The sequence below is a fragment of the Lactuca virosa genome, chromosome 3 (assembly GCF_052849685.1).
Source record: "Lactuca virosa cultivar CGN04683 chromosome 3, Lactuca_virosa_CGN04683_v6, whole genome shotgun sequence".
Taxonomy (NCBI): Eukaryota; Viridiplantae; Streptophyta; class Magnoliopsida; order Asterales; family Asteraceae; genus Lactuca; species Lactuca virosa.
This window is the reverse complement of record NC_136428.1, coordinates 339,174,892-339,200,860: the sequence shown is the minus strand read 5'-3', so window position 1 is coordinate 339,200,860 and position 25,969 is coordinate 339,174,892. Positions and strand designations below refer to the sequence as shown.

The window sequence follows — 25,969 nt, the reverse complement described above, 5'->3', positions numbered from 1 at the left end:
ATACATGCGTGCCACTACAAATAGAAGATAAACTCTACTCTATTTATATTATTAATCATGCTAACAAAATGGAAAACTAATAACTGTAAAACACAAAGATAGGACTACTCAGTTCACCCACCAAACCAGGTCGTTCATTAGACTAAGTCCTAATTATTCAACTTGTGCATAAAGAAACTGGAGTAACCCATTCAAATCCATACATGTGATCCAACTTAACCCATCAAGATTACCGAACATTCACCCCCGTAATCTTTATCATTCCTGACCCTTTTCTTCATCATAGAAAAAAACAGTTCTTCCTCTTGTCATAGTTCCTGCATTTTCTTCTTGCTTCTTGCTAGAATCGTTCTTACTTCTTGCTACAGTCGTTCTTGTTTGCTACTTGCTACAAACCTGAAACTTTATACTTGCTATTGTCTGCTACTTGCTATAGACTTCTGGTTTTCTACTTGCTACAAACCTCTTGCTTGATATCTTCCTTTTCCTGTGACTTGCTACTTGCTTCTCTTTTCTTGCTACTTCTTTCTTTTCTTCTTTCTTCTTGCTACTTTCTTTCATGCTTACTGATTCTTGCTAACATTCAACAAACATGTTGCTTCTTTCTTACTTTCCTTCTTTATTCTTTCTTCTTTCTGTCACTACAAGAAAAGTTCTTATTAATGACCAATTTTTAGTGACAACCTAAAATTTAGTCACTAACAACATCATTTAGTCACCAAAAATTTAGTTGTCACTGAATTTTAGTAATCCTACAAATTTAATAACCAATTATATATGGTGGTCACTAAATCGGTCACTAAACCATGAATAAAATTAAATATTTTTATTTCATATCAAAATAACTATTAGTGACTAAAAAAATGGTCATTGTGTTAGAGTCTTAGTGACCAAAAATAGTGGTCACTGTATTGAAAGTTGAGTGACCAAAAATAATGGTCACTAACTACTCTTTATTATTCTAAACCTAAGCAGCTAAACGGTGACGACTCAGTGGTAATTGATTTACAAATTGAAAAACAATTAATGACTATCCCTTGTTGTTATAAATTAATATTTTTTTTTTTTATTTTTGAAAATGACTAGAGCTTTATTTTCTTTACGAACATAATTTTCTAAAGACGCATTTTATTTGACAAGTCCTTATCTAAGTCCATGTACACTCATCCACAGCTAACCAAAACCTTCTTCTCAAACATATTTACTATACTACCCTTCTCAATATAGACGGCCTTTCTTGGGCCCTTTTATATTTTACTGACTTGGACAAAAAGTTCGAGATGTCCTAAAATTATTCTTGGGCCTCTCTCGTCAACACATCTCTCCTATTTGCCCTAAATCGACATACCAACAATCGGCGGTTTGGCACCGGCGTTGCCGGTCAATCGTTGCCGATCCATCGTCCCCGGTCCGTCGACTCCGGTCAATCGTCGCCGGTCCACACCCTCCCATGGACGCACCTCGGTTCTCCGCTAGAAGTCAAACATGTACTCTTTTCTCTGCTCCGACCGTGGATGTAGCTACATCTTCTGCTCTCATGTGGCATACATCACTATCCTGCTCATCAATTGTTCAATTGCTAATCGATCGGATCATGATTCCCTTCTACCAAATAGTAGCTAAAATCATAGCAACTAGAAACATGACTTTCTCAACAAACAGAAAAGCTTGATTAAATTAGCACATAGTTTACAATCAGCTGCTTTTTTGTTTATTATGCCATTCTACCAAACTGTTGAATTCGTACAATGCTCTGAGGTTATCTCCATACTTCTCTTTCATCAGTCACAACGGAAATCCAAGTGAAACCACAAGTATTCTAATCTTGTTGTTATTCACACTCCATGGTATGTTTCATATAAAAACCCTCCAGACTTCATTTTAGGTTTTTGATTGTTGAAATGCACAATAAATCAATAATGCAGTAGAAATGTACTTGTTATCTTCCAACTTCTTTTCATTTCAGTAGTTACCTAACTGTGATTGCTGATTACTGTAGGTTTATCTGTGGCATACTTGTCTGGTAGGCGATCACCAAGTGGTCTAATTTATGGAACTTACACTCAAGATGATATCGATGCTCTGAGGGCATTAGCTGAAGAACCTGGAATCATAGACATATTCCTCACATATCCTTCTTACCTCTTTCACTCCATTCTATTTCTTATAGTTACATGGGTGATGATTTTATATCATAAGGTTTCATTTCCTTAACTGCTATTCACTAATGAATGGCCCGATGGAATCTTGAATAGAGCTTCAACATCCAATATTCCTCCGGGAATATCAGATTCCAGAGGTAGTGATGCTGCAATATCAGAGCTAGTTGCAGAAATCAAGCCCCGGTAAGTTTAAAATTCAAATGTTACAAGTTTATTTATGGTTGATCTTAATTAAAGTTGCTCTTATGGTCTATGTGTCCATGGTAGGTACCATGTTGCAGGATCTAAGGGTGTATTAGTGTATATTATGCCAGAGAACCATATATGAATGATGATGCTGCACATGCAACCCGTTTTATTGGATTAGCCCCAGTAGGAGATGCATCTAAGCAGGTTGGTTTTACATTTTTAGTCAACTATTTAACTATTTCACATTATTTGTTATCTGTTAATCCTTATTTTTTTTTGCTATGAGTAAATTTCTCTTAGAAATTTATTCATGCAATTTCTCCAACTCCAGCATCTACCATGTCTTCTACTGAGAGATATCTACCTAACCACCAAACACCACCTTATCTCCATATACACAAGCAGAACCAGAAAAAAAATCTGCTGAAAGTCTTTCTGATTCACAGTATTGGCAATATGATGTCTCAAAAAGACAAAAACTTGGAAGTGGTGAGAGTGATAAGTCGTGTTTCAAATTCATTTTTTCTGGTTCTTGTCCACGTGGCGACATGTGTAACTTTCGCCATGATATGGAAGCAAGGGAACAATCCATGAGAGGTGTATGTTTTGAGTTTTTGAATAAATGAAAATGTGAAAGAGGTGAAGATTGCAGCTATAAACATAGTTTGCAGGAGAAAGTCGAAGGGAGAACAAATTCAAGATCAAAGGAATGTTGGTTTTGTTTATCGAGTCCAAATGTGGAATCACATTTGATTACCAGTGTTGGTGAAAATTGCTACTGTGCTCTTGCTAAAGGGCCATTGGTTCAAGATCATGTACTTATATTACCAATTGAACATCTACCAAATACTCTCACTTCACCTCCAGAATGTGAGATAGAGTTGGTTAAATTCCAGAAGATTCTTAAAGATTATTTCAAGAGCCATGGAAAAGAAGTTGTTTTCTTTGAGTGGGTTTATGTAAGAGCAACTCATGCTAATCTACAGGCGATTCCAGTTCCTTTATCAAGAGCATCTGTTGTTCAGGATATCTTCAATTTAGCAGCTGAAAAGTTGGGATTCAAGTTTATGGTGCTAAAAAGTAAGTGACTGTTTCTTTTTTACTTAATGAGCTTAATGTTTTAAGTACTTTTTTTTTATCTAGACGGAATGACTTAATGGGTTAAGCCAAAAAAAACCTGACTTAATGTAAGGGTAAAATGGTCATTAGGTTGAATCTTGATCTTGTTTTTTTATTGTTATTGTAGGTGACAAGAAAAAGTATGGAGAAGTGAGTCAACAACCGACTACAAGTGAAACCACAAGTACATGTACAACACTCTATTCAGTCATTCTGTTGCTGAAGGAGCTGAGGGGTTAAAGATAAGCTTCAGGGAAGAAGTTGATGTCGAACAAGAATGAAAGAATAAAGATGCAATAGTGGTGATGTAAGTAGCTTTGAGCAAGTTGTACATTTATTTATTTATTTGTTTTTTTCCCACTTTTTTTGACTTATCTTGAGTTAATCATAATATTTTTTTATCTTCTTTCTTCATACCCTGATGATATATTCACTAATTCATTTATGTATCTGTTCTTTTAGCATCTTCAGAGTTGCAACAGTCGAAAGAAGATTGTATCTAGTAAAAAGGTATCCTTTTATTTGTGTGATCAAAAGATAATAATAAGTATGTATTGATTTGATCTTTAGTTTGCTTTCATTTTTTTTAACCTCAATGATGACTACATATTTCTATCTATAATCTTATACTTAAAGTTAATCAGTAGCTTGTTACATACAAATGCAGTTCTGATTGTGCCTTGAAGATCTTGTTCCTATAGTTCTTGGGAGGTACATTAAGGCACTAATATCCGAAAGCATCTTATTTGGGTAAGCTATCTCTAAATTAACTCTAAAATTTACAGTTTTGACCCCCTCTGTTATATCACTTTTTTTAATATGGTTCAAAAAGAGTCCTTGCATTTTTCATTCCTATTTACTGTTTCTTAACGTTTTTTGGCTATGAATTGTCCATGTAAACAGCCATTTCGTTAATTTTATGAAAATGACCATTTTGACCTCATATTTATATTTTAGTAAAAAATTATTCTGCCAGCCCCTTCCAATTTCTGAATATTCTGGTGTTCGGATGTAGTAGGTTGGTGGATAACAATTTATTAATTATTAGTTCTGATATCATTAGATTATGGATTCGTAATTAGGTTTGATTTCATAAAAATTTCAGTTTTTATGAAGAAGATAAGGATAAAATGGTAATTTTATTCTGGATTTAACGAAATGACTTGTAACTTTTACGAGGCGAAAAATGTTCAGTAGTAAAATAGGGACGGAAAATTCAGCAAGATTCATCTCTGCTCTAAATTGTGTATCCAAAAAAAAAAGTGATACAACGCAGGAGATTGCAGGATTTCCTTTTCAGTTTGTGCCCTCAAGAGCTTATTCGTGCTTGCGAGGGCAGTTTTGTCCATCACTTTCATGGTAGAGTAGTTTTGTGTCCCGATCAACTCAGAAAGATAAAACAATTAGTGACTATCAGTTGTGATTAATACATTCTTATGCTCCTATGCAGGTAGGTTGTAACTTTATCGAGTACACTCGGAAAACTCGTTCCTCGTCATCTGGAAGAAAATTCAATCAAATTTACTTTTAATCTGCATTGATCTTTATATGTATGGATTTTGTTTTTTAAAATGACATTTAATATTTCATATTATAAATGTGAAGATTTATTTGGTTATTGTTGTATTGCAAAGATTTATAGCATTTGCGTTTTCTTTTCTCTAATTGTATTTCATATTAAAATCGACATTTAATATTTCAATAATTCCTTAATTATTGACCTCTTTTTTTGTCTAATTGGATAAATCAGTGACGACATGTTATAGTCACTAATCGGATAAGACAGTGACGACTTTCTATGGTCATTAATCGGATAAGACAGTGACGACTTTTATTGGTCACTGAGTAGATATAATAGTGACGACTTTCATTGACTAGTGACGAAGCTGGTCGTCACAGATATTTAGTGACCATATTTTATTTTTGTCACTAAATCGGTTTTGTGATGGACCTATAGTGACGAAAAGTGACAACCGGAATTTTGGTCACTAAATCATTTAGTGACGACTTGTTCTATTGTTAATGACCATTTCGTTTTGGTCACTAATTGGCATTTTTTTTGTAGTGTGTCTTTCTATCTTTCTTCTTTCTTCTTTCTAATTTGCTGCCGTGCAGTCGGTCTTCATGCTTGCTACTTGCTTTCTTCCTTTCCACTTGATTACATAGGGTTGTAATCAATCGTTTCTTTCTTGCTATTAAACCAGGTATGAACCTGGAGGCTCTTGCTCACGAGCCACAACTTCTTTTGATCTCCCTACCATAATTAACTTCTTTTGATCTCCCTACCATAATTCTTCTCCTGCGACATTCTTTCCACTGACCATTCTTCCTAAAATCTCGTTCGGGTCTTGATGCCATCCTTCCAATCTTGCTGTTTCTTGCTTCGATTTTTGCTTTCTCTCTCTTGCTTATTTTCTTTCTTTCTTGATCAAACGTGTTTGCTTGCTGCATGCTTCTTTCTATTAATCACGACTGGATTAGACTTTCTACTTGCTTTCTACTGGTCACGAACTTCCTGCTTTCTGTTAATCAGATTATGATTAACCCTTCTTCGACTAGCCCATGCTGTGAGCGTAAGGCTTTGATACCAATTGTTGGAACATGCTTTGCATAGGATCAAACACACACTAATACTTACAATAATAGTAACAACATAAGATCCAAGGTGGGGTCAATTTTCTGTGTATTACTCATTCATAGAAACAGAAAATACATGTGTACCACTACAAATAAAAGATAAACTCTACTCTATTTATACTATTAATCATGCTAACAAAAAGGAAAACTAACAACTAAAAAACACAAAGATAGGACTACTCAGTCCACCCACCAAACTAGGTCTTTCATTAGACTAAGTCCTGATTATTCAACTTGTGCATAAAGAAACTGGAGTGACCCATTCAAATCCGTACCTTTGACCAACTTAACCCATCAAGATTACCCAACAGAATATGCGCACGATGACATCTTTCTCGAGGAATGGTCCTCTATCAATGCTAAGAATCTCCTGTGTATTTTATCTTGTTTTCATGTGGTTTCAGGTCTCAAGATCAACCTACAAAAATGTAAAATATATGGTGTTGGGGTTAACTCGCAGGAGTTCGATAATTTGGCTCAACTGATGTTTTGTGAAGGTGGGTCTCTTCCCCTCAAATACCTTGGGATGCCAGTTGGGGATAATATGTCTAGTATGTCTAGCTGGCTTCCGCTTACTGATCGTTTCCAAAGTAAGTTGTCTGCATGGAAAGCCCGTTCTCTCTCTTTTAGCGGACGATTAATCTCATGCAGATCGGTCCTCGGGACCCTTGGTTCCTACATTTTTTTCTCTTTATAAAGTCACATCCATGGTTTTATCGAAGTTGGAAAGTATTAGAAACAAGTTCTTCTGGGGCGGAGGATGAGGCGATAAGAAAATCTCTTGGGTCTCTTGGAAACAAGTCTTGAATGCTAAAAGGAATGGCGGTTTGGAAATCGGGAGCCTTAAGGCTTTCAATACACTTTGCTTTGTAAATGGTGGTGGAGATACAGAGCGGGCCCCAACTGTCTATGGACAAAAGTTATTACTGACTTATATGGTCCTAGATTTGGTCTAGGCATTCCCAAACCTGCTTAGAGAAAATCAACTACATGGGGGGAAGATTTGTTATATTAGTGTTGACCTTTTAAGCCATGATCTGGACTTAGACTCCCTCTTACAGCATGATGGTGCCTCTGGGAATCAAAATCAGAACCAAGGTAAATGGAATTAGAAAATGGATAATAAGGGTGTTTTCTCGGTTAGGTCCTTGCGGACGCCTGTTGACGAAAGGTTCTTACCTTCTAACCCTTTAGCTACAATTTGGGGCAAGGTCCTAGTAAAATTAACCTATTCACTTGGAGGCTTAGATTGGGTAGACTGCCTTCGAAGGTGAACCTTGCTAGAAGAGGGGTGGCAATCCAGAATTTATGTTGTTCTCTTTGCAACACCACTGTCGAAAATGATGCGCGTTTGTTTGTTTTGCGTTCTTCAGCCATAGAGTTGTTGGCAAAGCTGGGAATATGGTGGCCGGATCAACCAAACGTGTCCAATATAACCTCAATTGAATATCTAATTTTAGGCCCACTCATGCATAGTTGGTCCAACTTTGAAGTTACCAAATTTGAGGTGGTTATCAGGGCTTTCCTTTGGTGTCTTTGGTCTTACAGTCTGTTTCAATGACAAGGTTAAAAGCATCCTTATCCTTGCAGAGGAAGTCAAGTCTTTGTCTTTTTCATTAGATTAGATGTACAGGAAAAAGTTATAAGTTCCTAAAATGGGAGGATGTAGTTGTGGTTATTTATTTTATTTTATTATTTTATTTTTTTGTTTTCCTACCCTCTAGCTAGTTTGGTTTTTTTAGTATAAAAGTCTTTTTAAAAAAAAAAGACCAATGCGCCAAATGTGTTTAATTATTTTTCCACAAGAAGATTAAAATGGTTGCATAGCAGATAACAAGTCTCCATACTAATATTGAACATCCTCTATTGCCAATAAAAAAAACATTTTATAGGTTTTGCGTCCAACATGCAAACCATCCTCCAAAAATAAATCAACATATTATAGGTTTTGCATCCAATGACTTCAAAGTGTATAGCATAATAAAGCTGCTCAATTCTATGAAAAAAAAAACTGATCTTTATTACTTCTGATCAGATGTGACAAATTATTCCAAAGTAATATATTTGTTCGGCAAAACTTATAAAGTGAAATATAAGAGGCACGAGCCTTTCTTCTACTTATGTTAGTAATATTAATAATCGAGTACGGATCAATTTACATGAGAATTTGTGGTTTATTCAACGAAGAGCTTCATGCGTGTATATTTCATCTGTGAAGAAGCTTGCAACGTACAAAAGGATACAAAGGGGATAAACCTAGATAAAAAAGGGATTATTTACGAAAATAACCTCTAACTATAGCAAGTTAACATAATTTACGCAAAAAAAAAAGAAGCAAAATCAATGTCGACATCAACACCCCCCTCAAACTTATGTAGGAAGTGATGGTCCAACTTGAGTTTGGAAACCAAGAACTTAACACAACTAGGTAAATGTGTCTTAGTGAAGATGTCCCCTGGTTAATCGGCTGTAGAGATTAGGGGAAGATGAACAATTTTACGAACTACGTGTTGTTGAACAAAGTGACAATGAATTTAAATATGCTTTGTACATTCATGGAAAACATCATTGTGAGCAATCTGAATAGCACTATTGTTGTCACACCATTGTGATGTAGGCAGGGGCAACACCCATGTCAGCCAAAGGTCAATGTCACCAAACTAATTCTTGAGTTGTATCAACTAAGGCTCTATATTCATCTTTGGTATTAGAGCAGACTATAAGTGACTGTTTCTAACCCCTACATGTCATGAGAGAGTCACCAAGAAAGAAACAATAACATATAGTAGATCGTTTGCCAGTCAATTTACCATCCTAAAATGCATTTGAGAAGGCGTTAAGGACTAGAGATGATTTAGATGAAAAATGAAGCCCATGAAACATTGCACCCTTAAGGTATCGAAGGATCCCGAGGACAGTTGCATAAGGATCAGAGTGGGGAGCTGCGCCATAAACAGACTCATCATTTGAACTACATATACGAGATCAGGACGTGTAACCGTGAGATAAACCAATGAACTAACCAACTTCATGTAATTAGTATGATCATTAATAGGGGTGATACTCCCCAAAACCAAGTGCTATTTGACTCAAGTGGTGTAGAAGTCACTTTTACATTTGTAAGAGATGAGCGAGACAATAAGTCAGAAATATACTTTGCTTGGCATAAGTATATTTCAGAAGAATCATACATGACATCAAGGCCTAGAAAGTAGTGAAGGTTATCAAGATCCTTCATCTCAAAACAGGAACTGAGTGATTGTTTTAGTTGTAGAATACCGATACTATAACTGTCTGTAATAATCATGTCACCGATATATAGTAAGAGACGAATGGTACCAGTGTCAGTGGTACAAGGGAATACTCCTCAACCGTAAGGAATGGAAGAGAATCCCAAAGAAAAAAAAACATTTGAACCAAGCACATGCTACCTGTTTAAGATCATAAAGTGCTTTGCGAAGACGACGAACTTGACATGTCGAGTGATCAACACTGCTTTGGGGACGTATATAAACTTCCTTCCCTATATCACCACTACAGAATGCATTTTTTTTATGTCCATTTGATGTAGGGACCAATTACTAGCCATAGTAATAGCGAGTAAGATACGAACCAAAGTAATGCATGCAAGCGGAGCAAAAGTTTCCTCGTCATCAATCCCATATTGTTGTTTAAAACCTTTGGCAACAAGGCATGCTTTGTGTTTCTCAACTATACCATCAGATCGAGTTTTGACTTTGTATACCCATTTAGAACCTACTATAAACTTCCCATGTGGAAGTTGAACAATGTCCCAAGTCTGAGCCTTCTTTAAAGCTTGAAGTTCTTCTTGCATGGCATTCTGCCATAATGAATTAGAAACTGCTTCATTATAGGAGGAAGGTTTATGGTGCAATAAGAGGGTAGCATAACACTAAAACTCACGAAGATGAGAGGAAATGTGTCTTAACCTTGCAAAACGTCATGTTTCTAATGATGGATTGTTAAGCGAATCTGGAGATTAAGGAAAAGTGTTGGGAATAGGCGGTGAAGGACCAGTTGGATCTTCTATTTGATCCTCTAGATTAGGAGAGGACGAACTTGATGGTGGAGATACCATATCATCAAACTCCTGTTCATGCGAGTCCAAAGCCGACAGAGGAGAATGTACCTAAAACTGGGGGATATAAGAAAACATTTTATGTTCCCAGAAAGTGACATGATGATGAATTCCTAGATGTTTGGATATAGGATCCCAACATCGGTATCCTTCCATAACCAAGAAAGCAACACAGACGGGAATGAGGATCAAATTTTGAGCATTCATGAGACTGTAGCCGAACAAAACAAGTGATGGGTTTTATAAGTTATAAATCTATGCATGAAGCGGAAAAATACTTAACTCTTAAGTTCACATGCAACCTATTTGGATCTATGTTTTCTCTATCGATAGCAATAACTATGAATATCAAGAACTCTGAGGGAAATCTATAATAATCGAAATTTACATAGAGTTAGGGTTTACATACCTCTTGATTATTGTAGCAAATTACACAAATATCCTTCTTGAAAACCTTGGAAAACAAGTACCAAAAGTTTAGTGCCTCTAATGGTTTGTACCCAAAACCTTAGAAACCCTAGAATGATGAGGAAAGAGAGGAGAGAGGTATAATTTTCGTTCCTATGCTTCTTAGGAATATCATGAACGAAAATAATGAGCCAATGGGTCATATTTATAATTTAGGTAACTTGTAGGCAAAGCAGGATTTAAATTTATAAAATAATAGATTTAATCCTAATTCAAATCCTTTACTTTTATGCAACCCGAAGGCTTCCAGAAACCCTAGAAGAGGCTCCAAACTGTCCATGCCATGAAGGGTTCTAGAATTGCTTCTTTTGCTCAACTATTGAACAATTACAATTCCCCCTTGCACCTTTAATTAATTCCAGTTATTCCCAAATTAATTCCTGATTAATTCTTATTAATAATTAATTAATTCTAATTGATTTCCTATTAATTTATTAAGTTTATTAATTAACAAATCAATTATTTAACTATTGACCTCAAGTTAATTTATTAATCACATAAAAAATTAACATATCAACTGTCTACTGCCAATTAATATATTAATCATATAATATATTAACAATTTATTTTTCTCTCTCTCCCAATATCATTTTTAGCTTATCTGGTTATGAGGGCAACTCAAAAAGGAATTTGCTTCTATTTTCCAGTTTATACCAATTTAGTTATGAGCTTAGACATCTTAATCCAATAATCTCCTACTTGGATAAGTTTATAACTACAATTACAAGTATAACCGAACAACAAAGAGTGCTTTCTAAAGTCACTGTCGAACTCTAACTTAATCAGACATTAACCCTAGGATAAGTGAGCAAATATTCCTTCATTCTAGAAGATATCGTATGAACTTGAGACATGGATCATAATAAATCTCATAATACAAGATTATGTTTCTCGATTTCTTGATTTATGGCGATTGAATTCAGATTACTAATTGAACATATCAATTCAGTCCAAGCTTGGCCAAGCACTTCAGATGTTGACAACAAATCATCGAGGGGCCCAAAGACATCGCTTTTCCCGTTAGGGAAAAAGGAACAAATAAACTTCGACTTATATGCTTGTATCATTTACACACCAATTCATGCATGACATTACATTTTATGACATCACATTACTGATGCTTTTTTGCAATACCAATGCACAACCGACTTGTAAATTACAACTCATATATCTCCATTTTAAGAGAAAAAAGATATTATCATCTCACAATTACTCGTGATAGAATCCATGAAGTAATTCTATGAGCGTGGATTTATCCAATATTTAAAATCCCATTTTTCTGAGTACTCATGAACATTGTAGCATTCTTATTGCAATTTCTAATCCTCATAGACAATCTACAATTCAACTCATGACAATCTCAATTCACTACTTACATCCAAAATTATAAGCAACTGTGGAATTTTGAATAATCAAATCATTCAGGAAGTTAAACATGCAAAGTGAAACACAATAATAAACTAATTAACTATGGTCTCAAATATATTGAATATAAATAAACTATATTATTGAATCACCATAATAATTACGACTTTACTCATTGTATAATGTTTCGAGTAATCAACTAACTAGTTGAATTAAACATCAGTTATGCCATGTTACGAACATGCATACTATGCCTCTCTATGGTCCTTCCTTTGTGAACAAGTCAATTTGCCATTATTCCAATGATGCTAATTTCACAATTCCAAATTCTTATTGTTGGATTAGGTGTCTAAGCTAATAACTAAATAAATACAATCTTGAATTATTAGCAAAGTCCTTTTGGATTGCCCTCAAGCCTAGTAATAATAATTGACTGAAATGTTTTTTGGAGAGAGAGACTGATTTATTAATTGATTATATAATTAATAAATTAATTAGAAATCAAAATAAATGATTTATTAATATATTATGAGAATAGTATATTAATTAGAAATAGTATTATTTAATTAATAATTAACTAGAAATTAATTGGAATAAATTTTGGGATTAATTGAATTAAATAAAAGTATAAGGACTAAATGTGACAATGTTCAAAAGTTGAACATCGACCAATTCTAGAACCTCCCAAGAATGGGACAGTTCTATAGGGGGTTTCTAGAGGTTTTCTTGGGCTTTAAGGAAGCTTAGAATGCCTTAGGGATGAAACAATAGGGTGGGGGTTATGTAAAAGGAACTTGCATTACATACAACCTCCCTAACACCTATATAAACCCCTAAGGGTTTAGAATTTCATAATTCACTTCTCTAAGAGTATTAGATCCGAAATTTGTCCTTCTCATCCTCTCTCCTCTTAAGCTTCCAATTATTAGGGTTTCAGTGTGAGTCATTATAGGCACGAGATTTCTGGTGCTTGCTTTCTAAAGACCAATCTAGAGGGAATACAAGTTTATTTGTTATAATAAACTAAAGATATGTAATTTCTAATATCCCTTTCTTAATTTTGAAAATAGCAACATACTTTTAGGGTTCTTAATATTCAATTGGTTGTTGCAAATCATAGTGAGAGCATAGATCTTTTAGGTTGCATGTGAACTTAGAGTTTATGTTTTTCTACCAAAACAAGATTTTGTAACCTATAAAACCCATCAATGGTAACTAGAGCCATTGTTCTCATTGATCTTGCACAAAGTTGAATAAATCAAAATTTGGGTTTATAGAAACTAAACCCTAAGAAGGCAATTTTCTATATTTACTAGGGTTCTTAAAACCCTAGCCTTTACCCTCATATTTTCGATTTTTGCAAGCGTTTTAGAAACACTAGCCTCCTTAGCCATTTTTGAAAATTGAGGAGTCCCTTTTAGGGTTTACCTTGTTTCCTTATTTGTTATTTTAAAAGCTTTAAATATGAACTATTAAAACCTGATAAACCCCAAACTATTTTCGAAAATTAGGAGGCTTAGGATTTGGATTAAATTTGAATTATTTAATTAATTGGTTAATTATAAATAATTATTTAATCCATAGTAATTTAATTAATTGTTTAATTAAAATATAAAGAATAAATCAAAATTGGTGTATATTTAAATTAAATTAATTTTTATATTAGTTTCGAAAATTTCAATTTAAACCCACTATTATAAAAATACCCTTTAATGACACGCATTGCGTGTCATAAAACCCACAGACGACACGCAAATGCATGTCAAGGAAGGCCCTATCATAAAGAAACACGACACACATTTGTGTGTCGTAACCGTAGGATGCGCATTTACGAAGCACATAGATAACACACAATACATATCAAGGAAGCCCCTGTCATAAAGGAAGACGACACGCAATTGTGTGTCGTAAGATTATGACGTGCATTTACGACACGCGTTGTGTGTTATAATTTTAAATGTTTTTAAAAAATATATTAAATTTTTTTTTTATAGATTTACTAATTTTCGAATTAAATGACAATTAATATCTCATAATACAACATAAAATACATTGTATAACAAGAAAAATCTATTTCATATAATAAATGTACCAACAATCATTCATCCAATCCACTTTGTGTTTTATACAAAAAATCTATTTCATACAATAAATGTACCATCTAAAGAAACCATTTTCTTATTTCCTCTTTGCAACCTAGGACGAGCATAAGATAGTAAACCGTCATTGGGTATCTGATCTTTAAATAAACGAAGCTTTCTTAACATCTCAGCACCTCTTTTTACTTAACCTTAATGGAAGAATGGATACAAAGGCAAACAAATATAAATATAACCTGATTAATGAATGATTTGAGCAGAACATAGAATGGAAAAGAGCAATTTCTTCTCTCACCCGTTTTGACATAAATATAAACCAAAGTGTTAAACGCCCATTATGTATTCAAGGTTAAAATAGTAAAAACAACTCACATGGGCACTGGGATGGTTCATTCTATCCAGTAACTCCTGGAATAATATATGATGGCGTTCAACTTCTGGTAATAGCATCCTTGGAGGTGGGACTTCCATTAAAACAACACAAAGGAAATAGTATCATTTAGCAACAACAGTATGGTTACTGCTTGAGGTAATGGATCTAATAATAAATTTTTTATTTGATTACCTTTTTACACCAAGGTGATCTGAAATGGCCATACTATAAGGGAGTTTAAGGAAGCAGCCTATAAAATGACCATTATAAGTATAATGATAAAGGAACTAAACCTTTTTTAAATCCCTCTCTTAGTTGCTTTAGGAAAGATGTGAAAAGTATGCTAATCCATGAAAACGCACAACATGCTTTATATGCGTTAGTCGAGCGTGTGTGGTTAACGATCACACTAATAGGGACTATAAAGAGATATGATGGGCATCTCGGAAATTATCATTGTTAATGGAGCATGTGTGGTTAACCGACACATCAATGTGAGATGATAAATGACATCGATGTTGTCAAGTGGGTTCGCATGGTTATTCACATATCGTTTGTGATACTTGGCATCCCAATCACAAAAGTGAGAGCATAATCTGAGATTAAACATTTCATTGATAAAGTTCATTGAATCTTAAAAGATCTAGGAGTTTCATAAGATTGGAATTGGTAAAAAGCATTACCTACCTAAAATAGATTCAAATTTGATTACGTCATCCTTCTTCAAAGTCCGAACCGAAAATATGGATCCTAGCCTTAATTTAAATTTTGGGTTAATAATTAAGTATTAAAATCAACTAAATTGAATTCTCTTTTCTCCAAATTTTATATGTCTTATGAAGATAGAAATGGTCTTCCTCATTCTTTTGGAAATGGTTTTCCTCTTCCTTCTGAAGATTATCTTCCACATTCTGACCAAGATGAAAATGTTTTGCCTTCTTTGGAAATTGATGGAACTGTACATCATGCTTCTTTAAATTTTCCACCTCCTCTAGTAACTCTCCCAACGTCACGTTTTCCTCAAGTTGAAAGATACGAAACTACAAATGAAATCGTACATTGACAAGTTGGATAAAATGGGTTTCGTTTTCCCAAGGGAGCAAGCCATTAATTTAATACTTCTTTCGCTTCTAAAGTCATATGATCAGTTCATTAAGAACTTTTATATGAGGAATATCAATGTGACCCTAATTGATCTAACCAAAATATTGATTGTTTCCGGAGTAGAAATGCTTAAGAGCACATGTAAAGCAGAGATGCTTATTGGGTCTAATTCCAAGGTTTCCATGGACATTGACAATGGTGACAATGGTGGTCCAGAAAAGATTTAGTATCCCAATAGAAATGAGTCATGCATGATCAAAGAAAAAAAAATAGTTCTAGGGTCATTCCATGTGTTAACCCCAAAGAGCCCATTTGTTTCTACTACCAATTGAAGGGACATTGGAAACAAAGCTGCCCAAAGTACTTGAAAGATCTTAAAGAAAGTCAAGTCAAGTCGTGTGACTCTACTTTGGGTACACTCGTTATCTGACTCCATTATTTTATAAGTTCCTATTCATAGACTCTAAATACATGATATGATGATCACATTTTGATGCTATTAAAGGAGATAAGAGAAAGAGGGAAGCTTAAGAAAGGTGAGCTAAATCTTATCATGAGAAATGGACTTTGGTCAAATGGTTCGAAGATTAGAATTTGGAGCTACTGCTAAGGAGTTTGCATAATTTTATAGAATGTTATTACTCTTCGGAGATGTTTAGAAACATAGTTTTCATTTTATGCGTTGTAAGGACAAGTTCCAACTTTTTGTTTATTTTCAATAAAAGTGAAATTTTGGTTTATCTGGTTGCCTTGTTATATATTTCCTTGCAATGGAATTTATGAATTTGTTGTCACATTTCTAATAGTAGCAATATTAATTGTGGATTCGATTCGTATGATATCTCTTGTCGTATTGTCATAATTAACCAAGTGAAAAGAATTATCGTCACCAAGTTTCAAATTGGATAGAAACTTGGAGTTTTGCAATTCGAATTGTGTGATGCATGATAATATTGGTCATTGGAAAATTATGACTAATTCATTGATCACATGTTTATGTGAGTCAAGTGAAGGACTGATGGAACTATTACATGTTAATATAGACTATTCTGATCCACCATAAAGGACGATAAGTCTATTTGTAATGATTTACTAATGTTTTAATAAATATGGTTGTGTTTATAAGATTAAACATAATTCTGATACTTTGAAAAGATTCAAAGAGTTGCAGAAGAATCTATTAGGCACAAAGATAAAAGATTCTCCTATCTGAAAAGAAAGGAGAATACTTTAGTATCATGTTTTATGATTATCTAAGTAATTGTGAAATTATATAACAATTGACTCCGTCAAGAACATCTTAGTGCCATTGTATGACTAAGAAGAGGAATCGAACATTGTTAGAAATGGTTCGATCATAGATGAGTCATAATTCGTTCCAATCAAGTTTTTGCGCCATTCTCTTTTAACTATGAATCATATCTTGAAACTCATTTCAAACTAAGAAGGTTGATTACACCTCGTGAAATGTGGAGTAATAATGGTTTCTTACTCTAATATATATAGAATTAGAGTTGTGCTGTTTTTGTTAATCGAGAAACAAAATATAAACTGAGACCTATTCTGTAAAGTGTTTTCTTGTCGAGAATGCGCATAAAATTTTAAATATTGTTTTAGCTCATCACAGAATGTTCCTTGAGAGAAAACTCATATATCAGGAAGTCAGTGGGAGTCGTATTGATCTTGTGAGTTTCAAAGTGAACCGACAATAAACCTTTTAGTTATCACTAGCATACGACCTGAGGTTGATAACCTATCGTGTTTGGTTGAAACATTCTTATTTATGTTCACTTCAGGTTGTGTTGAAAATGCTTAAGACTTCTATGTTTTCATTTAACTAAAAAAAGAAAACACTCGTTGGTCAGTTAAAGTACATTAATCAATATGGGTGAGCTATTAACAACATGTAAGCACTGGTAGGTCCTTGTGCTACCAGAGGGCAAGAAACTTAGAATTAGCGAAGTTCAGTCCATGAAGAAAAGCTAAATTTGAATTTGGTTTGGTTCTAAACCTTGTCTTATGATTGTAGGTCGGAGATGATAGATTCAGATGGATGGAAACGTATGCACAATAAAATCTAGGTGGCAAAGTTTTCGCTCTGATTCATGAGAATGATTATGAGGAAATACTTTTGCTCATAGATTTAAAGATTTGATAAAGATCAATATGGATATTGGTTGTGTTAATTGCATTCCTAAATTCAAAATATGATTACGACATACCTCTTCATATTTTGAATTGTGAGGAATGATAATGAATTGTTTGAACTTTCAAGACATATATCTATAAGTTCTGAAAGGGTTTAAGTACACAAACACATGCTATCCAATTAAGGTGTATAAGATTTAGAAGTCTAGTTGGAGACTTATCATAGCATCGCGTAACGGAAATCTGTACTTCAACAAGAAAGTCAAGAGTATTAATTTCTAGAAGTCCAGTTGAGTTTTTGGTACATGCCAAAGCTAGTGGGAGCATAGTTGTTATGCTAGTATTGCATGTTGACAATACAGTTCGTATAGAACAAAGTTTCCAATTTGCGTGTAGGATCCCATTGTAAATGACATTGTGGAATAAGAACAATTAATCACCAATCAAAAGGAAATGTAAGAATACCAAATGTAAATAATTCTGTTTAAGCTCCATTAATGTCTGGAAGGTAATCAATGTGTACAAAATAGGAAGGTTAAGAACTCTCTCTCTTCCTTACACATAAGACTACAACGCTATTTATAGTAGTGTTCTCATAGACTCCAAAAAGTATAGTGTGACTAAACATCTAAGTACAACTCGAAAAGGCACACTGAAACACATTATACCACATCATCAAATTTAGTATTTCTTGACTCAACAAAAATTCTAGATCGTATAGTTTAATAGAACTTTGTCATAGAAGTATATGTATATCGTGTTGAAATGGTACAACATAGGAAATTCCGTATATGGAAATAGTATAGAAATAGATTGAACATATATCAGATCCTTATTTAAGATATAATGAGTCGAGTCAAATATGCTTCAGATATAAGATCGATTATATATGCTATAATGTTCACTTATTCTAATTTTTTAAATGCTCAGAGCATTGTGAGAAAAATGACTAGAATTTTGTGTGAATGAAGTTATTAAACAAACTATTAAAGCATTATAAGGTTTACCAAAGACTGGTTGCTTGTGGACAGTTAGAAGTATGATATTAATTTGGACGGACCATAGCGACATGATTCTGGATTGAGATGATTCTTGAACAGAATTGATGGTCATATGGGAATATAGAAATATTTCATAATGGGAGATGGTTGAAAAGTCTACATGTGAGTTGGAAACTTTAATGCAAGAGAAGTGCTCAAGGAGTGTACCTTAAATTTGAACCTTCATTACCATGGAATTGTTTCTAGTGACAAAGTCGCAATGGGATATTTTGTAAGAATTATACAGTTGTCTTTGAGACTTTAGAATCTTGATATCACAGGAGTTCAATGCATATACAGTTGAAATTCCATCACATCTTGGATAGTGATAAGAATTATAAATTGTGAAATGAGCATCATTGAAATAATGATCTATTCACAAAGGAAGGACCATAGAGAGGCATCATATACATGTTCATAATGTGACATAATTGATGTTTAATTCAAGTGGTTAGTTGATTACTCGAAATATTATACAATGAATAAAGTCATAATTATTATGGTGATTAAATAATAGAGATTATTTGTATTCAATAGCTTTGAGACCGAAGTTAATTAGTTTGTTATTGTGTCTCACTTTGCATGTTTTACTTCCTGAATAATTTGATTATTCGAAGCTCCACAGTCTCTCATACTTTAGGAAATAAGTAGTGAATGAAGACTATCATGAAATGGATTATACATTGTCTAAGGAGTTTAGAGATAGCAATTGTGTTGCTATAATGTTCATAAGTACTTAGAAAATGGAGATTTGAGTATTAGATAAACCCACACTCAGAGAATTACTCCATGGATTATATCACGAGTAATTCTGAAACGATAATATCTTTTATTATTAAAACAGAGATATATTAGTTGTAATTTACAAGTCGGTTGTAGATTGATATTGCAAAAACACACCAGTAACTTGATGTTATAAAATGTAGTGTCATGTATGATTTGGTGAGTAAAAGATACAAGCATATGAGTGAAAGTTTATTTGTTCCTTCTGCCCTGACGGGAAAAGAGATATCTTTGGGCCCCGTGGTAATTTGGTGTCGACTTATAATGTTGGGCCTATCCAGGAAAAAAATTGATGTGTTCAATTAGAAGTCTTATGACGTCATCATAATTTAGAAATTGGGAAAAAAAGTTTGGACAATGAGATTGATTCTGATCCATGTCTCATGTCCATACGATGTCTTAAAGAGCGGAGGAATATTTGATCGCTTATCTAAGGACCAATATCTGATAATATCAGAGTTCAACAATTGATTTGGAAAGCACACTTTGTTGTTTGATTTAGAAGTTATACTTTTAATTTAGTTTTAGACTTATCCAAGTGGGAGACTGTTGGATTAGGTGTCTAATCCAATAACTAAATTGGTATAATCTTGAATTATTAGCAAAGTCCTTTTGGGTTTCCCTCAAGCCTAGTAATTGATTGGAATGCTTTTTGGAGAGAGAGAGACTGATTTATTAATTTATTATATGATTAATAAATTAATTAAAAATAAAAATAAAGGATTTATTAATATATTATGAGAACAATATATTATTTATAAATAGTATTTTTTTTTAATTAAGAATTAATCATAAATTAATTGGAATTAAATTTGGGATTAATTGGATTAATTAAAAGTTGAAGGACTAAAGGTGACAATGTTCGAAAGTTGAACATTGACGAATTCTAGAACCTCCCAAGAGGTGGAAGGTTCTAGAGGCTTTATTGGGATTTAAGGAAGCTTAGAATACCTTAGGAAGGAAGCAATAGGGTTAGGGTTATCTAAATGGAACCTGCCTTACATACAACCTCCTTAACACCTATATAAACCCTAAGGGTTTAGAATTTCGAAATTCACTTCTCTAAGAGCATTAGATCCAAAATTTTTCCTTCTCCTCCTCCTTTATCCTCTTAAGCTTCCAATTTATAAGGCGTGGGTGTGAGCCATTAGAGGCATGAGAGTTTTGGTTCTATGTTTTTGAAGACCAATCAAGAGGGAATACTAGTTTATTTGCTATAATAAACTAAAGGTATGTGATTTCTAATATCCCTCTCTTAATTTCGAAAATAGCAACATACGTTTAGGATTCTTGATATTCAATTGTTTGTTGCAAATCATAGCGAGAAAGGGTTTAAGTTTTTCTGGCAAAATAAGACTTTGTAACCTATAAAGCCCATCACTTATTACTATACAAGATGTGATGGAATTCCACTTTTACATGCATTAATCTCTTGTGATATCGAGATTCCAAAGTCTCAAAGACTGTGTTATCAAGATTCCAACGTCTCAAAGATTGAATCTTCGATATTATAGAATATCCCATCGAAACTTTGTTACTATAAACAATTCCATGGTAATTAATGTTCAAATTCAAGGTACACTCCTTGAACACTTCTCTTGCATTAAAGTTTACAACTCACATGTAGACTTTTCAACCATCTCCCATTATGAAACATTTCCATCTTCCCATATGACCATCAATTCTAATCAAGAATCATCTTAATCCATAATCATGTCACTATGGTCCGTCCAAATTAATGTCATACTTCTAACTATCCACAAGAAACCAGCATTTGGTGTAACCCTAGAATGTTCTTGATTGTTGTTTAAGAATTTTAGTCACACAAAATTCCAGTCCTTTTCTTACAATGCTCTGAGCAGTTGAAAAATTAGAATAAGTGAATATTATAGCATATGTAATTGATCTTGTATCCGAAGCATATGAGATTCGATTCATTATGTCTCACATAAGGATTTGATATATTTTGAATCTCTTGCTATAATATTTCCATATATCAAATTTCTTACGTTGAATCATTTCAACATGATTTTCATATATGTCTATGACTAAGTTCTATTAAACTATACAATCTAAACTTTAGAATCGAAAAGAAGTATGAGTGCCCTCCCCTTAAGTCTACTATAATGAAATAATTCCCAAAATTTGTAATTCACAAATTGAAAACTTTGTTCCCTACGAAAAGTATTGTCAACATGTAATAATAGCATAACACTTATGCTCCCACTATCTTTGACATGTACTTAGAAATCAGCTGGAGTTTTAGAAATCAATATTCTTTATTTTCTTACTAAAGTACATATTTTTGTTACGTGATGTTTCAATAAGTCTCTAACTAGACTTCTTAAACTTATACACATTCATTGGATAACATATGTGTATGTTTAAACCCTTTCAGAAATATATATATATATATATATATATATATATATATATATATATATATATATATATATATATATATATATTGAAAGTTCAAACATTTCCTTGCCATTTCTCACAATTCGAAATATGAAGAGGGATGCTGTAATAATATTTTGAATTTGAGAATGTAATTAACACAACCAATATCCATATTAATCTTCATCAAATCTTTTAAAATCTACTAGAAAAATTATTTCTTCATAATCATTCTCATGAATTAGAGCTAATCTTTGCCACATAGATTTCAAGGTAAATACTTCCCATCCATGTGAATCTATCATTTCCAACCTACATTCATAAGAAAAGGTTTAGGAAATAAACAAAAAAAAATTTAGCTTTCCTTCATGGACTGAACTTCTTTATTCAAAATTTCTTGCCCTCTGGTAGCATAAGGGCCTATTTGTGCTTTAATGTTGTTAGCAGCTCACCTATATTGATCAATGTACTTTCACTGACCAATTCACTTTGCGTTTGTAGTTAAATGAAAAACATAGAAATCATAAGAATTGCCAAGTCAACTAGAAGCACACAGAAATAAGAATGTGTCAACCAAACACGATAGGTTATCAACTTGAGGCCGGGTTCTAGTAATAACTAAATGAATTATTGTTGATTGAGCATTGAAACTATCAAGACCAATACGTCTCCCACTGACTTCTTAGCATATGAGTTTTCTCTCAAAGAACATTCCTTCGCCTAGCTCAAAGAATATTCAAAAGTTTGTGTGGATTCCCGACAAAAAATGTCACACCCCCGAACCGGAACAGCGGAAACGTCCGGGGGTAGATAACATCATTGTACAGTATCATAACAATTGAATAGTAGCACTCAAAGCATTACAACCGTTATATTGAATATTTAATATGATTACATTGTGCTCCAAACATTGTTTACATTGTTTCAAATGTATAAGACAAAAATATATAACATGATGCGAAGACGTCCCATCCACAAGAAACTCTTGATTAGCTGTTTACTGTTCTCCTGAGAATACAAGTGATTTTGAAAAGTGTCAGCAATTAAGTTGGTGAGTTCATAAGCGTTTTGTAAGAAAAGGATTTGTAATTTTTTCATGAAAATGATAGTGTATACTTTTAGAAAATCCAATATTTTCTTTGAATATGAGCTGTAAGTCTTATATTCCAAGATTAAAAATGTAAGTAATGTTGTACTGAAAAATGGTGTTATGAAGTTTTATCTTTATATAAAACTACTTGAATGTATGTTATCCCGTAAATAAATTGTTTTGTAAATACCCTATGTGAGTTACTATAACCATACTAATGCGACTAGTTGCATGAACGACGTGCTTCGGACGTCGGAACTGTTACGACATTTGTCACCCTAGACTTGCCGGTCTAACTGTAACTAACAGCTTAGGTGCAGAGTTGTCAATCCCATATAGATCTATATACAAGTGTCACGCTCTCCCTACAAGAGACTCTAGTTATAATGCAGGTCTTAGTGTGTGTACTCTGGTAGGTATGGTGAAGCCAAATGTCTCACAACCAATATCAATCGATTTACTTGAACTGAAAACTCATTTTTCTTGTAAATGAAATAATTATACCTTTAAATAATCATATGTTTCCTCTGAAATGATAGTGTAGTTTTGTGACTCCCAAACTATACCAATTATAGTTTATCTTGTTTGTTTGTTGAGACTATTTATATAATCTTTTATTGAAATAGAATGTTGTTATCTTGTCTAGTGTCAAAATGTATGGTCAAAACATTTATATATATTTTTTGGGTTGTAACCCACAAAATGGTGAAATAACTAGAATATACTCCTTTTGGTTAGAAAAGCTATATTTTGGTAAAAAGCTTCCTAAAACCTTGTAGTTTTACAAATCATAATTTTTCTTATGATTTTATGACATGGATTATAGTTTGACTTTGTTAGTTTTGCATTTGAAAACTAATATATCACAAATATTTGTACAAAAGCAAGTAATAATCATATCTTATGCAATGGCTTATACTTTAACATAGAGATGAAACAATCAAGTATTTGTAATATGAACAAATTTTGACTTGTATTCCCCCCTCCCCCCGAAAACATGCAAATCCTGAAAATGTAGGGGTATGAACTCACCTTGAGTGGATTTGTGGGTTGTTTGAAGAGATTGTGTGAAGATTTCCAAGCCTAAAACCCTTGAATGGGGTTGATGAACTTCCTTGGAGATGATATTATCCTAAGAGTTTTAACACATAATAATATGTGTAAATAAAATGAAACTAACTTGATAGTGCATAAATACACTAGATGAAGAAATACTTACCAAATTCTAAGAATAAACTTAGAGGATTTGAACTTGGAAGATTATTTGGACTTGGTTCTTGAGAGAATATGGAGTAAATTTTAGAGAAAATAGAATGGGTGGGGGTTTTTGGTGTTAATCTCGTCATTATATAACAAGAGGGAAAGGTGATGGGATATTTTCTTTGTTATCTGTTGGATATTTGCATGGATATTTGTTCGGTAATTAGTTCTTATGGGAAACTGGTGTATCTATCATGTCATAAAGTCAACACTTCCTTATCCTTCCCTCCTTTCCCACCGAATTCCCTTAGCATGACTGAAATCACATGTGATTTCGGTCCTAGGCATGATTTGATCCAGTATGTTTTTAGCCTTAACATGCTTTCGGTTCTAAGCCTTCGTCACATGGTGGTTTCGGTTGGGTATCATCCTTTAAGGGTGATTTCGGTTCTAGGGGTCTTTAGCATGGGATTTCGGTTTTGGTGTTACCCACTAAAGGGTTATTTCGGTCCTAGGCAAACCGAAATCACTAGGTTGGTGGGGTACTAGGCTGAAAACTATAATGCAAAGTTTTAATTCATGATTTATGCTGCAACTATTGGACTTGTCTTGACTTGCTCTAACTTGTTGACTTTTACAGGTTTATCACGAACATAGTTTGCAAAGTGTGTGTGTATATATATATATATATATATATATATATATATATATATATATATATATATATATATATATATATATATATATACATCTTTACTTATATAAATAATGCCCCTTTGGCTTTCACAGTCTTATTGCAACAAAAATTACATTGTGAATTCACTTGTACTCGGTTACAATTTAGACCTTGCTTGTTCCAAAATTTTCTAGTTGTCACATCATCCCCCCGTTAGAGGGAATTTCGTCCCGAAATTTGCATATTGGACGAGTTTTTGCAACTAGAGGAAAAGTTTTAGGTATTTCTGTTTCATTTGATCTTCTCGTTCCCAGGTGAATTCGTGCCCTCGCTTGGCGTTCCAGCGGACCTTCACTATTAGTATTCGACTTTGTTTCGTACTCTTGATCTCCTTGTCCATGACTTCCACCGGTTCCTCTATGAAGTGTAGACTATCATTTACCTTGATTTCCTCGGGTGGGATTGAAAGAGTTGCGTCGGACAGACACTTCTTTAGGTCGGATACGTGGAAGGTGGGATGTATGTTACTTGGTTCTTGGGGTAGTCAAAGTTTGTGAGCTACCGAACCGATTCTGGCAAGGATGTCGAATGGACCGATATGCCTTGGATTTAATTTCCCATGTTTGCCAAAACGTATCATCCCCTTCCAGGTTGAGACCTTCAGCAGAATGCGGTCACCAACCTGGAACTCTAAGGGTTTTCGTTGCTTATCAGCATAGCTCTTTTGCCGATTTCGGGATGCCTTTAATCGTTCAGGGATCTGAACGATCTTCTCCGTAGTTTCCCGTATGAATTGTGGGCCGGTGAGTGTGCTATTAGGTACTTGTCCCTTTGCTAGCTGCGTGTCACCTTCCTCAACCCAGCATAGAGGTGATCTGCACTTGCGCCCATAGAGGGCTTCGAATGGAGCGACTTTGATGCTAGTGTGATAGATGTTATTGTACGAGAACTCGATGAGCGGTAAATGAGTATCTCAGGCTTTACCAAAGTCTATCACACAAGCTCTCAACATGTCTT

At 33.8% G+C, this 25,969-nt stretch overlaps 1 pseudogene across 1 annotated transcript; it reads left to right on the top strand.

Annotated features, from left to right (window-relative positions):
• The first annotated feature begins 1,450 nt into the window (after positions 1-1,450).
• Positions 1,451-5,088, top strand: LOC145164808 (zinc finger CCCH domain-containing protein 64-like; annotated as a pseudogene). The gene is made up of 10 exons (XR_013739875.1): positions 1,451-1,570; positions 1,682-1,847; positions 2,000-2,129; positions 2,226-2,345; positions 2,430-2,555; positions 2,652-3,431; positions 3,598-3,777; positions 3,933-3,980; positions 4,138-4,220; positions 4,921-5,088. The product of XR_013739875.1 is annotated as a zinc finger CCCH domain-containing protein 64-like (transcript).
• Positions 5,089-25,969: the final 20,881 nt, after the last annotated feature.